Raw genomic sequence first — 14804 nt, forward strand, 5'->3', positions numbered from 1 at the left:
TGCCAAGCCCTTCCTGTGGATCCCCCCAGCTGTGGTGGGTGTTGGCCCCAACTGGCATCCTGCATCATTTGGCCACTAGCAGCTGACTTAGAACTGGTGCAGACCAGGAGAATCTGAATGTTTAATTAAAACAAAGCACTGTGAAGACTAGAGATGGGTATTGATGTGATGTGATTTCTGCCCAATGCTCTGAATGTCAAAGTGAAGAAATTCAATGAAGTGTTGGTATATGGCAGGAGTAACTATGACTCTCTTAAGGTAGCCAAATGCCTTGTCATCTAATTATTCACATGCATGAATGGATGAATGAGATTCCGAATGTCCCTATCTACTATCTACTGAAAAAAAACAGCCAAGTGTATGCGCTTGGCAGAATCAGTGCGGAAAGAAGACCCTGTTGAGCTTGACTGTAGTCTGGCACTGGATGGGCAGACAGAGGCTATGGCTTTAAGCAGCTGAATGATAAGCTGAATACAAAAAAATAAACAAGCAGAAAACAGAGGTCAGAGAATTCTCTCACTATGCAACTTCCTCTAAAGTTTAATGGAGTAGAACATGCCAAAAAATAACAATATTTATGGCAAAATGCAGTAATAATTGACTAAGATTCACATCTGGCAATAGTAATACACATTATTGCTACAACTGTGGATTATATTACAAGACTATGGCTGACAAGGGTTAAAAATACAAATGGATAGCTTTTGCAAATAAATAATTCTACTTCTGAAACTAGAAGTTCAGAATAATGCCAAAATGTAATCTTCTGACAACTGATAATTACAATACAAGACTAAGGACCCCCAAAAACTAAAATATCTAAGAGATAAGAGACAACTTTTTAGCTAAAACATGCAAAAGAGCAGAAAAGTACAAAGATGCACCACTATACAAATTACTATAATTATATCTTTAATATTTATGTGGAATTTAAATACTTACAATAATTTAATTCCCTTTCTTTTTAATGAGAAGCTAGTTAGTCACAGTTCCACACCTGTTAATAATTGCATAGAGGAAGCTGTATCCACCAGCAAGAAGTACAGAACTAATCAAAAAACAAGTTGCCCTGGTGGAATCACAAAATCAATAGGCTGTATAGTAGAAGGAAAAAAGTCATGGCAAAAATTAGGAGGTGCAGCACCCAGCAGAATAAAAGCACTCCCATCAAACTAAACAAATAACTCAGAGGACAAATAAAGTCTACTAAAGCCAAACTTGAGCCAAGGACAACCACAAAGCATTCATTTGCAATGTCCACAACCTCAAAGGCAATATACAATTGTGTGTCCAGCTAATTGTAAATGGAGCAACCTATAATGAGCAAAAAGAAATAGCAAACCTTCTGGCTGATAAATTCAGCTCCAACTTTACCCCTCTCTTTCTCCCTCAACCTTCCCTCAAGAAATGCCATCAAATATAACTCCCCCTACTATCACTAGGGTACAGGTCCTTAATGCTCTCTCTAAGACCAAGAACACTACATCAATGGGCCCAGACAATATCCCAGAATGCCTTCTAAATAGCATGAAACATGACCTATCAGGGCCTCTGAAATTACTATTTAACTATAGCCTTCAAACAGGCTTCATGCCTCATGAATGGAGAACAGCAACAGTCGTCCCTCTGCTATCTACAGACCCTGGAACTACAGACCTGTAAGTCTCACTAGTGCTATGTAAAGCCATGGAAATAATTATCACGGAAATAATAAATAGAGATATAGTAAACCTCCAGATACTGGACTCAACCCACTTTGTTTTCACAAAGGGCAGATCATGCCTACTCAACCTGGTGGACTTCTTTGAGAACATAACCAAAGCAATGGATGAGGGAAAAATGGTTCACACTGCTTACCTGGATCTGGCCAATGCATTTGACACAATACCCCACTTGAGCACTGCTGACAAACTCAAGAGGTTAGGTCAAACTTGTATGTTACCCAGTAGATAGCTAAGTGGTTCACAGACAGGACGCAGAAAGTTGAAACTGGGGAGTCCACCTCTACAAAGTGGCCAGTCACAAGTGGAGTCCCTTAGGGATCAGTCCTTGTACTGGTCCTTTTTGGCATTTACTTCTCTGAAGTCAAGGCCAATGTCAGTTGTCTCTGGCTGACTAAATATGCAGATGACTGCAAATTAGGAGCTGTCATTTAATCCCACACTGACATACATATCCAACAGTTGGAACATCCACAGAGGTTCCTTACTAAAATAATACAGGGCATAAGTAAAATATCCTATACAGAGCCCTTAAGGCCCTATCCCTGACTTCTGTCTCCTACAGGCTTTTCAGGGGAGATCTATGCCTGGCATACAGGGCATTGTAAGACCCCACTCTTATGGATATCCTGCATATTCACAAAACAAACAGCAGCAGAATTACCCATTCTAAAGACTCAAACCTTGCTTGTGATATAAATAGGACCTGTTGGAGAGACAGGTATGTACCCTAGAGGCCACACCATCTATGGTACAGGCTCCCCATCCATGTGAACAAAGTTCTTCCCTCATCCAATTCAAGTTCAACTTGGAAAATTGAATGTGGAACAGGGACTTCATCCCTTGTTTGTCACCTATGTTCATAGGTTCATAGGTTAGTACTAGGCTATCGGCCCTAGGGCCTATACAAGCCTAGCCATAACAATTTCCTGGCTATTTCTTCCCACACTATTTACTTCCCTGGACCCCTGTCTAGCAGGGTGACTGACATGATCCCCGGGGTGAATTTCCTTTCCTCCATCTAGTTATCAAGGTTCCTTTTGAAGAGGTCCAAAGAGGTGCTCTGCTTGACATGTATGGGCAGTCTATTCCAGAGTTTGGGGAGTCTCTGGGTCAGGAACCTATCCCTCCAGCATGTTTTGTTTATTGTGAAGACAAGGTTTAGATCCTTGGAGCATGTGGCTCTGAGGGATTGGCATTTCTTTAAGTGTAGCATGTCCAACAGCTCTGGGTTTGACATGGCCTTGTATGTTAAGCAGAGATCACCTCAGAATAGACGATATGCGACAGAGTATAGCTGGAGTTTTTTAAGGCGGTCAGTCTCCAATGGACACAGGCAACCTGTAAATGATTCATCTCCCAGGTCCCTGCTTGTAAATGTGTTATCTCCCAAACCCCTGCTTACACTTATCAAGGGTATCAGAACCTGTCAGAGATTTGGGATGCATGGCTAGGCTTAAAAAGGCACTTGTCGTTGTTAGCCTAGTAAACACCTACAAACCTATGGACCTATGAAACTATCCAAGCTATGAAAAAAATCCATAGGTTGTGATAGCTCTGTGCAGGAAAAAAGCAGACTAGTTAGAGAGTCATCCATTTAAATAAAGCCATTACTGCAGCTTTTAAAGATACTTTAACTATTTGTGTTATTGTGGAATGGGGAAGGCAAAACAATGCAACTTTATGCAGGTAAATCATAATATGAATATAAAAGAACAGAAGCACAAACTGGAGCAGAGACAATTCTATCACTATGGAACTTCTAATATAGTCTAAGGCACTTGACCATGCAGAAATGAAAATGTTTATATAACAGATGTAGTAATAAATGGCTAAGGTTCAAATCTGGCAGCAGAATTACCATTTCTGCCACAACAGTCAATTATACTAGAAGATTATGACTCAGCGGGGTTTAAAATGCAAATGGATAGCTTTTACAAATAATTGTACTTGCAGAAATAGAAGTCCAGAGTAATGTAGACACAAAATGTTCCCACAACTGCAAATTAAAATATAAGATTAAAGTACTGGGACAACCTAACAATTCAAACAGATAACTGTTTTTGGATGAGGCAAGGAATAGAAGAGAAAAGTACAATGAAGTATTATCACACGAGTATGTATCAGTGCAAGATAAATATTTAAGCAGAAATTAAATAAAGAAAATATTTTAATTTTCTTTTCTTCTTTATGAAAATTGAGTTCCTTTCAGGAGCACACCTCTCCAATTCTTGTGTAAAAGAACTTGGGTGGGTGTAGCTATAGAACCATCCAGTCAAATCAAGGCAATGTTGGAGACGTTTAAGCTAGTATAATTTAGTGTGTTAGTGAGGGATGGAGCAGAGAGAAGAATGCTACTTTAAGCAGAATATAAAAAAGTACAAACTAGAGCAGGGACAATTCCTTCACCTCACAACTTCTTCTACATTTTCAGGTACCAGAACATGCATAACTTGACCAGTAACAATGATTATAGAGCAAATGTATTAGTAATTGACTATGGCTCAAATCTCATAATAGTAGTCATCGTCCTCGCACAGCTGTGAATTAAAAAAAAAAGACTATGAGTCAGGTTTAAAATGCAAATCAGTAGCTTTTATAAGTAATTCTACCTCTGCAAAAAGAAGTGCAGAATAATGCAGAAATACAATCTTCTGACAACTCTAATTGTCAATACAAGACTAATGAACAAGAACAAAATTAAAAATCCAAACAGATAATTTTTTTAGCTAAAAAATGTAAAAGAGCAGAAAAGTACAAAACCGTATCACTGCACAGATTACTATAATTGTAACTTATATATTTATGCAGAATTCAGATAATTAAAACAATTTAATCCCCTTCCTTTTTGATAAAAATCTACTTAGTCACAGTTTCACACCTCTCCAAGATATACTAAAAATACCATAGGTTGAGATAGCTCTGTGCAGGAAAAAGCAGACTAGGTAGAGTGGTATCCTATCAAATAAAGGCAACCATGGAGCTTTTTAGATACTTTAACTAAGTGCGTTAGTGTAAAATGGGAATGCAAGTCTATACAGGTAAATGGGTCTATATTATAACATCAAAGTCTCAAAACTTTGAATTTTATAATCAAACCCATAACCTCAAAGACTGTCAACATCGAAGCCGCAGAACATCAAATTCTTTCCCAGGGAAATAATTTGGTGAGCCATTTCCATGGCTTCGCTATTTCCTCCACTGTGGTGCAATCTTGGAGTTGGTATATATAAGTAGGGGGGGGTGTGGGGGGTGAAGCCCCCTACATTAGAAACAGTTTGTATTGTTTGTGTGTTTTGTATTTTGTGCTGGAACAGCAATTTTTTTCCCAGGGGAAAACAAAATCACTGTTCTCGGTTTTCGATATTGTCAGTCTTCGAGGTTTTGGGTTCGATGTTATAACATTCAAAGTTTTGAGACTTTGATGTTATAATATAGACCCCAGGTAATCATAGTATGAAAATAAAACCAGAGTAGCACAAAATGAAGCAGAGATAATTCCCTCATAATGCAATTTGTAGTACAATTTATGGCACCAGACCATACATAAATTTACCATTAACAATGTTTATGGAACAAATGCAGTAATAATTAAGTAAGTATCAAATCTGGAAATAGTATTACACAATCCTGCCACAATTGTGAATTAAGCTACATGACTATGGTCAAGCAAGATTTAAAATACAAACAGATATATTTTACAAGTAACTCTTCTTGTGTAACTAGTCACTATCAGTGCATCTTTAAAATTTATGCAGAATGAAGTTATTAACATATGTAAATATATTTCCTTTTTGCTGTAAAGCTAGATACTCTCATTTCCACATCTCTCCAAGACTTGTATAAAAGACCATAAGTGGATGTTGATCTGTGAAGGAAAAAGCAGGCTAGGTTGAGCAACATCCATCAAAGAGATGCAATATTGCATCTCTTTCAGATATTTTAGCTTCAAGTGGGGATGGTGCAGACACAGAATACAACTTTAAATAGGTAAACTATATGCAGAATATAAAGACATGGAGACACAAACTTGATCAGACACAATTCTCTTACTATGCAACTTCTTATACAGTTTAAGGCACCAGGTCATACAGACATTTACCAGTAACAATGTTTATACAAAATTCATCAATAAATGACTATGGCTCAAATTTGGCAGTAGTATTACTCAGTCCTGCCACAAATGTGAATTATACTATAAAACTATGACCACGCAGGGTTTAAAATACAAACGGATAGCTTATACATGTAATCCTACTTATAGAAATAGAAGTACAGAACAATATGGAAACACAGTGTTCCCACAACTGCTAACTGAATATGGTTGTAACCTTATAAGTGGGCCAAAGTGGGACATGGAGGTGTGGCCATGAGTATTTAACAAGAACTGAAATAATGAAAATAATTTAATTCTCTTTACTTTCTGATGAAAAGCTTGTTACAGTTCCACACCTCTCCAATTATTTTGTAAAAGGCCTTGGGTGGGTGTAGCTCTGTGCTGGAAAACTCAGGTTCACTGTAGAGACATCCGGTCAAATAAAGGCATTATTGGAGCTCTTTCAGATACTTTAAAGTACTAGGACAGGATAGGGAAGACACAGAATGCAACTTTAAGCAACTAAATGATAAGCAGAAATTGAAAGGACCAAGCATAAGCTGGTAAAGAGACAATTTTCTGACTTTTGAACTTCCACTACATTTTGAGGCACCAGACTATGTAGAAATTTACCAGTAAAAGTGTCCGTGGACTAATGTAGTAATAAATGACTAAGGCTCATATCTGGCAGTAGTTAATTGTACACAGTCATGCCACAAGAGTGAAGTAAACTGTAAAAACTATGGTCCAGCAGGGTTTAAGATACAAATGGATAGGTTTGGCAAGTATTTCTACTTCTGGAAGTAGAAGTGCAGAACAATGCAAACACAAAATATTCTCAAAACTCCTCATTAAAATACAAGACCAAGGTCCAGGGACAACGTAAAAATTCAAACTGATCACTTTTTTTGGCTAAAAGTGGAATGAAGGAGAAAGCACAAAGAAGAATTTCCTCACTATTATCTGTAAATGCAACATATATAAGCAGAACTGAAATAACTGAAATAATTTAATTACCTTTCCTTTTTTGTTGAAATTCTAGTTACTATCAGTTCTACTCCTGTACGATCCAGTTCTGGATAAAAGATCTTAGGCAGGGGTAGCACTGTGCTGGAAAAAACAGTCAAATAAACCAATATTGGAGCTCTTTCAACTGCTTTAATTTAATGTGCTAGTGTGAGATGGGGCAGGCATGGAATGCAACTTTAAGCAGCTAAATGATAAGCAAAAAAAAAAAAATAAGAATAAGGTCCCAGAGCAAATTAAACAAATATAAACAGATGATTTGTTTAGCTTAAACATGGAACAGAGCAAAAAAGTACAAAGAAGTGTCACCATGCAGGTCACCGTAAGTGCAACTTTAACATTTATGCAGAATTTAAACATTAAAATAATTGAATTATATTTCCTTTTTGATGAGAATCTAGATACTCAAGGTTCCACACTTTTCCAAGTTTTGCATAAAAGAATCAAGGTTGAGGTAGCTTGTTCAGGAAAATGGATGCTAGCTAGAGAGGCATCCAATCAAATAAATGCAGCATTGCAGCTCTATTGTAGCTCTTTCTGATACTTTAGCTTAATGTGTTAGTGTAGATGGGGCAAATTCTGAAAGCAACTTTAAGCAGGCAAATGGTAAGCAGAATATACAACCACCAAAAAATGAAGTGATGAAGAGACAACGCATTCACTACTGAATGCCCAATACAGATTGATGCACAAGACTGTGCAGAAATTTACCAGTAGTACTGTTTATTGACAATGTTGTTGTTTGTCTTTTGTCTTTTCTCGGTAAGGGGTTGTCCCAGTGGATCTCCGGTCCGCTAATGATTGGCAGTAGATTTTTATGGTGCCAAGTTGCCAGCCCGACACCCAAACTTCAACGAAGGCACGCCCATTCAACACATGTCTTTTGAACACCCACTCGACCATGGGGAGGACAGGAAGACTCCACACAGAAGGCACTCCCAACCCAGGCCGAGAATCGAACGGGAAAACCTCTTGCTGTGAGGCAACAATGCTACTGCTGCACCACTGTGGCTTAGTACTGTTTATGGAGAATGATGAAATAAATAACTAATGCTCAAATATGGCAGTACTAGTACAGTGACATGGCACAAGAATGAATTCATCCAAAACACTATGGCCCAGAAGGATTTAAAATACAAACAAGTAGCTTTTAGAAATTATTCGACTTGAGGAAATAGCAGTAAAGAATAATGCAGAAATGCAGTCTTCCCACAACTGCTAATTAAAATGCAAGACTAAGCTCCAAAAATATACTAAAAATACAAACACGTAACTTTTTTTTTAGCTAAAACATCAAACAGAGTGGAAAAGTGCAAAAAAGAATCCAAACACAGGTTAACATAAGGGCAAGTTAAATATTTATGCAGAACTGAATTAGTTAAAATAATTTAATTCTCTTTTCATTTTATAGAAAGCTAGTTAGTCAGAGCTACACACCTCTGCAAGTTGCATGTAAAATACTCTAGGTGGGGATACCTCTCTTATAAAATGTATCACCACACAAGTCACTATAAGTGCAACTTAAATATTTATGCAGAAGTGAAGTAATTAAAATGATTTAATTAGATTTCCATTTTATAGAAAGCTACTTAATCAGGTTTCCATACTTCTCCAAGTTGCATGTAAAATACTATAGTTGGGTCTGGCTCTCTTAAGAAAGAAGCAGACTAGCCAGAGAGACATCCAATCAAATAAAGGCAATATTGGAGTTTTTTAGGATACTTTAATTTACTGGGTTAGTGCAGAATGTGGCAGACACAGAATGCAATTTTATGTAGGTAAATGATAAGCAGAATATAAAAGCATGGAAGCACAAGCTGGAGCAGACACAACTGTCTCACCATGAAACTTCTACTACAGTTTAACGTACAAGATCATTCATAAATTTACCCAAAACAGTCTTTACACAAAAGTGCAATAATAATTGACTAAGACGCAAGTTTATCAGTAGTATTTTAAAGTCTTGCAACAAATGCATAGCCTTTACATTTAATGCTACTTGTGGAAATAGAAGTGCAGAATAATGCAGAAAGGCAGTCTTTCCACAACTGCTAATTAAATATAAGACAAAGGTCCCAGAACAAAGCAAATAACCCAAACAGATAACATTTTTAACTAAAGGATGGAACACAGCAGAAACTTAAAAATAAGTATTACCGCACAGGTTACTATACAACCAACTGAAATACTTATTCAGAATCAAAATAATTAAAATAATTTAATTCTATTTCATTTTGGTTTAAAATGTAGATATTCACACTTCCACACCTTTCTAAGTCTTGCATAAAAGACTCAAGGTTGGGATACCTCTGTACAGGAAAATGCATACTAGCTAGAGAAGCATCCAATCAAACAAGGCAATATTGAGTTCTTTCAGACTCTTTAATTTTGTATGTTAAGAGCAGAATAGGGCAGACACAGAATGTAGCTTTAAGCTGCTAAATGATAAGCAAAATATAAAATTAAGCAAAAACTGGAGTAGACACAGTTCTCTCACTATGCAACTTCTACTATATTTTAAGGCACCACACCTTGTAGAAATTCACCAGAAACTATGATTATGGAACACATGCAGCAATAACTGTCTAAGGCTCAAATCTCACAATAGTAGTTGCCGTCCTGCCATAGCTGTGAATTAAAATCCAAAACTGTGGTTGAGTAGGGTTTAAAATATAAATGGATAGCTTTTACAAGTAATTCTACTTCTGCAAATAGAAGTGCAGATTAATGCAGAAATGTAATCTTCTGACAACTCTAAACCACAATACAAGACTAAGAATCCAGGAAAAACTAAAAAATCCAAACAGATAACTTTTTTAGCTAATGAATGCAAAACAGCAGAAAAGTACAAAGACACATCACTACACAGCTTATTATAATTGCAACTTATATAGTTATGCAAAATTAAAAGATTTAAAATTAATTTTGTTCCCTTCATTTTTGATGAAAAGCTAGTTACTCACAGTTTCATACCTCTCTATCCTATGTCAAAAATACAATAGGTTTCTGATACCTGTGGCCAGGAAACAGCAGACTAGTTAGAGATGTGTCCGATCAAATAAAGGCTATTTTGGAGCTTTTTCAGATACTTTAACTAAGTGTTTTAGTCTAAAATGGAAGAGGCACTGAATGTAACTCTATGCAGATAAATCATAATATGAAAATTGCTTCACAGCAAGAGGTTCTCTGGTTCGATTCTCAGCTGGAGTGCCTTCTGTGTGGAGTCTGCATGTCCTGCCAGCATTCGTGTGGGTTTCCTCCAGGTTTTCCTGTTTCCTCCCATGTTGCAAAGATATGCATCTGGAGCATATGTTCCTGGGCCTCCTCTGAAAATTGGCTTGTTCCAAGTTGAACTTTCCTGGTAAACAAATGTTAAATAAGTAAATAAATAAATAAAAGCACAGTAGCTTAAAATGGAGCAGAACAATTCTTTCATAATGCAATTCCTACTATAATTTAAGGGACCAGACCATGCAGACATTTACCAATAACAATGTTTATAGAACAAATACAGTAATAATTGAGTAGGTATCAAATCTGGGAATAGTAGTACATAGTTCTGCCACAACTGTGAATTAAGATTAAAGACAATGGTCGAGCAGGATTTAAAATTTAAACATCTTTTGCAAGTAGTTCTTCTTGTGGAAATAGAACTGCAGAATAATGCAAAAGCAAAATTGTCCCTAAACTGTAAATTGAAATACAAGACTAAGATCTATGAACAAACTAAAAATACAAATAGATCAGTTTTCAGCTTAAACATGGAATGCAGCAGAAAAGTACAAAGAAGTAATGCCACACAAGTCTCTGTACATGCAACTTTAATATTTATGTAGAATTGAAGTAATTAAAATATTTTAAATATCTTTAATTTTTCATGAAAAGCTAGATATTCTCAGTTCCTTATCTCTCCAAGACTTGTATAAAAAGCCTTAGGTGGGAGTAGAGCTGTGAAGAAAAAAGCAGGCTAGCTAGAGTGACATCCCATCGAAGAATTGCAATATTGGATCTCTTAAAGATGCTTTAGCTTCATGTGTTGCTATGGGGTGGGGCAGATGCAGAATACAACTTTAAGCAGGCAAATTATAAGCAGAATATAAAGACGTGGAAGGTCAAACTTGATCAGGCACAATTTTCTGACTATGCAACTTCTTATGCACCTTAAGGCAGCAGACCATGCAGCAATTTAATAGTAACAATGTTTATACAAAATTCAGCAATAAATGACTATGGGTGAAATCTGGCAGTAGTGTTATTCAGTCCTACCACAACTGTGAATTATACTACAAAGCGATGACCAAGTAGGGATTAAAATACAAATGGATAGCTTTTACAAGGAATCCTAGTTGTGGAAATAGAACTGCAGAACAATGCAGAAACACAGTCTTTCCATAACTACTAATTAAAATAGAAGTTAAGAGGAACACCCTAAAATGTAAAGAGATCACATTTAAGCTAAATCATGGAAGAAAGCAAAAAATTCCAAAGAAGTATCACCACACAGGTCACTATAAGTGTAAATTAAATATTATGCTGAATTAAAAAAAATGAAAATATTTAATTCCCTTAACTTTTTGATGAAAAGCTTGTTACTTACTGTTCTATTTCTCCCCAATTTGTGTATAAAATACCCTATGTGGGGGTTAGTTTTGTGCAGGAAAAGTAGGCTATCTAGAGAGGCAATCAATCAAAAAAGGCAATATTGGAGCTCTTTCAGAGACTTTCTCTGACAGTGTTAGTGCAGAATGGGGCAGACACAGAATGCAACTTCAGGCAGGTAAATAAGTAGAACATTAATGCATGGAAGCGCAAACTGGAGCAGAGACAATTCTCTCATTATGGAACTTTTACTTTAGTTTAAGGCACTAGACCATGCAGAAATGTACCAGTAGCACTGTTTATGGAGAATTGCAGTAATAAATGATTAAGGTTCAAATCTGGCAGCAGTTGTACATGGTCATGCCAGAAGAGTGAACTAAATTTCAAGAAAATGGCCAAGCATGGTTTAAAATACAAACATATAGTTTTTACAAGTAATTATGCTTGTTGAAATAGAAGTGCAAAATAACGCCTACACACATTCTTCCCATGAACGCTAATGAAAATACAAGAACAAGGTCATGGAGGAAACTAAAAAATGCAAACAGATAACTTCCTGGATAAAACATGGAACAGATCAGAAAAGAACAAAGAAGGATTACCGCACATGGATCTATAAATGAAACATAAATATTAATCAGAATTGAAATAATTAAAATAATTTAATTCTTTTTTTCCTTTTTGATGAAAAGCTAGTTATAGTCAGTTCCACACTCTCCAATTCTTGTAGAAAATACCTGGGGTGGGGGTAGCTGTGTTCTAGAAAAAACAGTGTAGGTGGAGAGGCATCCAAACAAATAAAGGCACTGTTGAAGCTCTTTCAGATACTTTAACTTTATGTGTTAATGTAGTATGGGTAACAAAGAATGCAACTTTAAGCAAGTAAATGATTATCAGAATATAAACGCACAGAAGCACAAACTGGGGCAGAGGAAATTCTCTCACTATCAAACTTCTTCTACAGTTTAACACACCAGACTATGAAGAAATTTACCAGTAGCAATGTTCATGAAAAAATGAAGTAATAGATGACTAAGGCTCAAATGTGGCAATAATAGCACAGAGTCCTGCCACAAGAATGAATTAAACTACAGGCAAATGGCCCAACAAGGTTTAAAATACAAACAGATTTTGCAAGTATTTCTACTTCCAGAAATAAAAAATCAAAATAATAGATACACAGTATTCTCACAGCTGCTAATTTATTTAAAAGAGTAGGGTACAGGAACAACCTAAAATTGCAAATAAATAACATTTTTGGAAAAACATGCAACAGAGCAGAAATATACAAAGACATATCAGTACACTGGTATCTATAAGTGCAACATAAATATTTAAGCAGAGTTTAAATCATTAAAATAATTTAAAAATCTTTCCTTTTTGATGAAAAACAAGTTATTTTCATTTCCACACCTCTCCATTTCTTGTATAAAAGACCTTGAGTATGGATACCCCTGTGGTGGAAAAAGCAGGGTAGGTAGAAAGGCATCAAATCAAATAAAGGTAATACTGGAGATCTTTCAGATCCTTTAACTTAATGTATCCGAGTGTATTGGTGCAGACAAAGAATGTCACATTAAGCAGGTAAATGATAAACAGAATATAAAAGCACAGAGGTGAAAACTGGAGCAGAGACAATTCTGTCACTGTGGAACTTTTACTACAGTCAAAGGCACCAGACCATGCAAATGTTTACTAGTAAGACTGTCTATGGAAAAATACAGTAAAATATGATTAAGGCTCAAATCTGGCAGTAGTAGTAGACAGTCATGTCAAAAGAGTGAATTAAACTACAAGGCTATTTCCCAGTTTGGTTTAAAATATAAACATATAGCATTTTCAAGTAATTCTACTTGTGGAAATAAAAGTGCGGAGCAATTCAGATACAAGTCATCCCACAACCACTAATTGAAATAATGGAATAAGGTCTTGGAGCAACCTAAAAAATGCAAACAGATCACCTTTTGGGCTAAAACATGGAAGAGAGCAAAAAACACAAAGAAGTTTCACCCGACAGGTTTCTGTAAATGCAATATAAATGTATACGCAGAATTGAAAAATTAAAAAAAGTCTATTTTCTTTTTGAAGAAACGCTAGTTACTCTCAGTTCCACATCTCCCATTTTTGGTGTAAAAGTCCATGTGTGGGGGTACTTCTGTGCTGGAAAAAAGAGAGGGTAGCTAGAGAGGTATCCAATAAAATAAATGCAATAGTGGAGCTCTTTCAGCTACTTTAACGTAATGTGCTGGTGGGAATGGAGCAGGCACAGAATGCAACTTTAAGCGTGTAAATGATAAGCAGAATATAAAAGAACTGAAGTGCAAATGGGAACAGAGACACTTCTCTTACTATTGAACTTCTAATACAGTTTCAGGCATGTGAATACACAGAAATTGACCAGTGACACTTTTTTTGGTAAAAATACAGTAATAAATGACTAAGGTTCAGTTCTGGCAGTAGTAGTAGAGAGACCTACCACAAATCTAAATTCAGCTACAAGACTATGGCCCACCATGGTTTAAAATACAAACACATATCTTTTTCAAGTAATTCTCCTTGTGGAAATAGAACTGAAGAATAATAGAGAAACACAATCTTCCTGAAATTGCTAATTAAAATACAAGACCAAGGTTGCAGATCAAACTAAAACATGCAAACAGATAACTTTTTAAACTAAAATATGGAAAAAAGATGAAACATTCAAAAAAGTATCACCTGATGGCTATCTATAAATGCAACATAAATGTTTAAGCAGATTTGAAGTAATTAAACTAATTGAATTATCTTTCCTTTTTTATGAAAAGCTAGTTATTCAAATTCTACACCTATCCAAGCCTTGTATAAAAGACCCTGGGTATGGATAGCTCTGTGCAGGAAAAAGAAGGCTAACTAGGGAGGCATCCAATCAAATAAAGGCAATACTGGTGCACTTCCAGATACTTTAGACTAATGTATTAGTGTGTGATGGGGCAGGTCCATAATGCAGCTTTAAACATCCAAAAGATAAGCAGAATATAAAATAACTGAAGTGTAAATGGGAACAGAGATAATTCTCTTACTATTGAACTTCTAACACAGTTTCAGGCACGTAAATATGGAGAAATGATCAGTGACAGTTTTTTGGGAAAAAATGCAGTAATAAATGACTAAAGCTCAAATCTTGCAGTAGTGGTACACAGTTATATCACAGCTGTGCATTAAATTACAAGACTATAACCCAGCAGACTTTGAAATACAAACAGATAGCTTTTACAACCAAGTCTACTTTTGGAAGTAGAAGTGGAGAATAATGGTGAAATACAACCTTCCAACAGGTACTAATTAAAATACAAGAGTAAGGTCCCAGAAAATTAAAAATGCAT

The sequence above is a fragment of the Protopterus annectens genome, chromosome 8.part0, assembly GCF_019279795.1.
Source record: "Protopterus annectens isolate FY-2018-M chromosome 8.part0, PAN1.0, whole genome shotgun sequence".
Classification (NCBI taxonomy): domain Eukaryota; kingdom Metazoa; phylum Chordata; order Ceratodontiformes; family Protopteridae; genus Protopterus; species Protopterus annectens.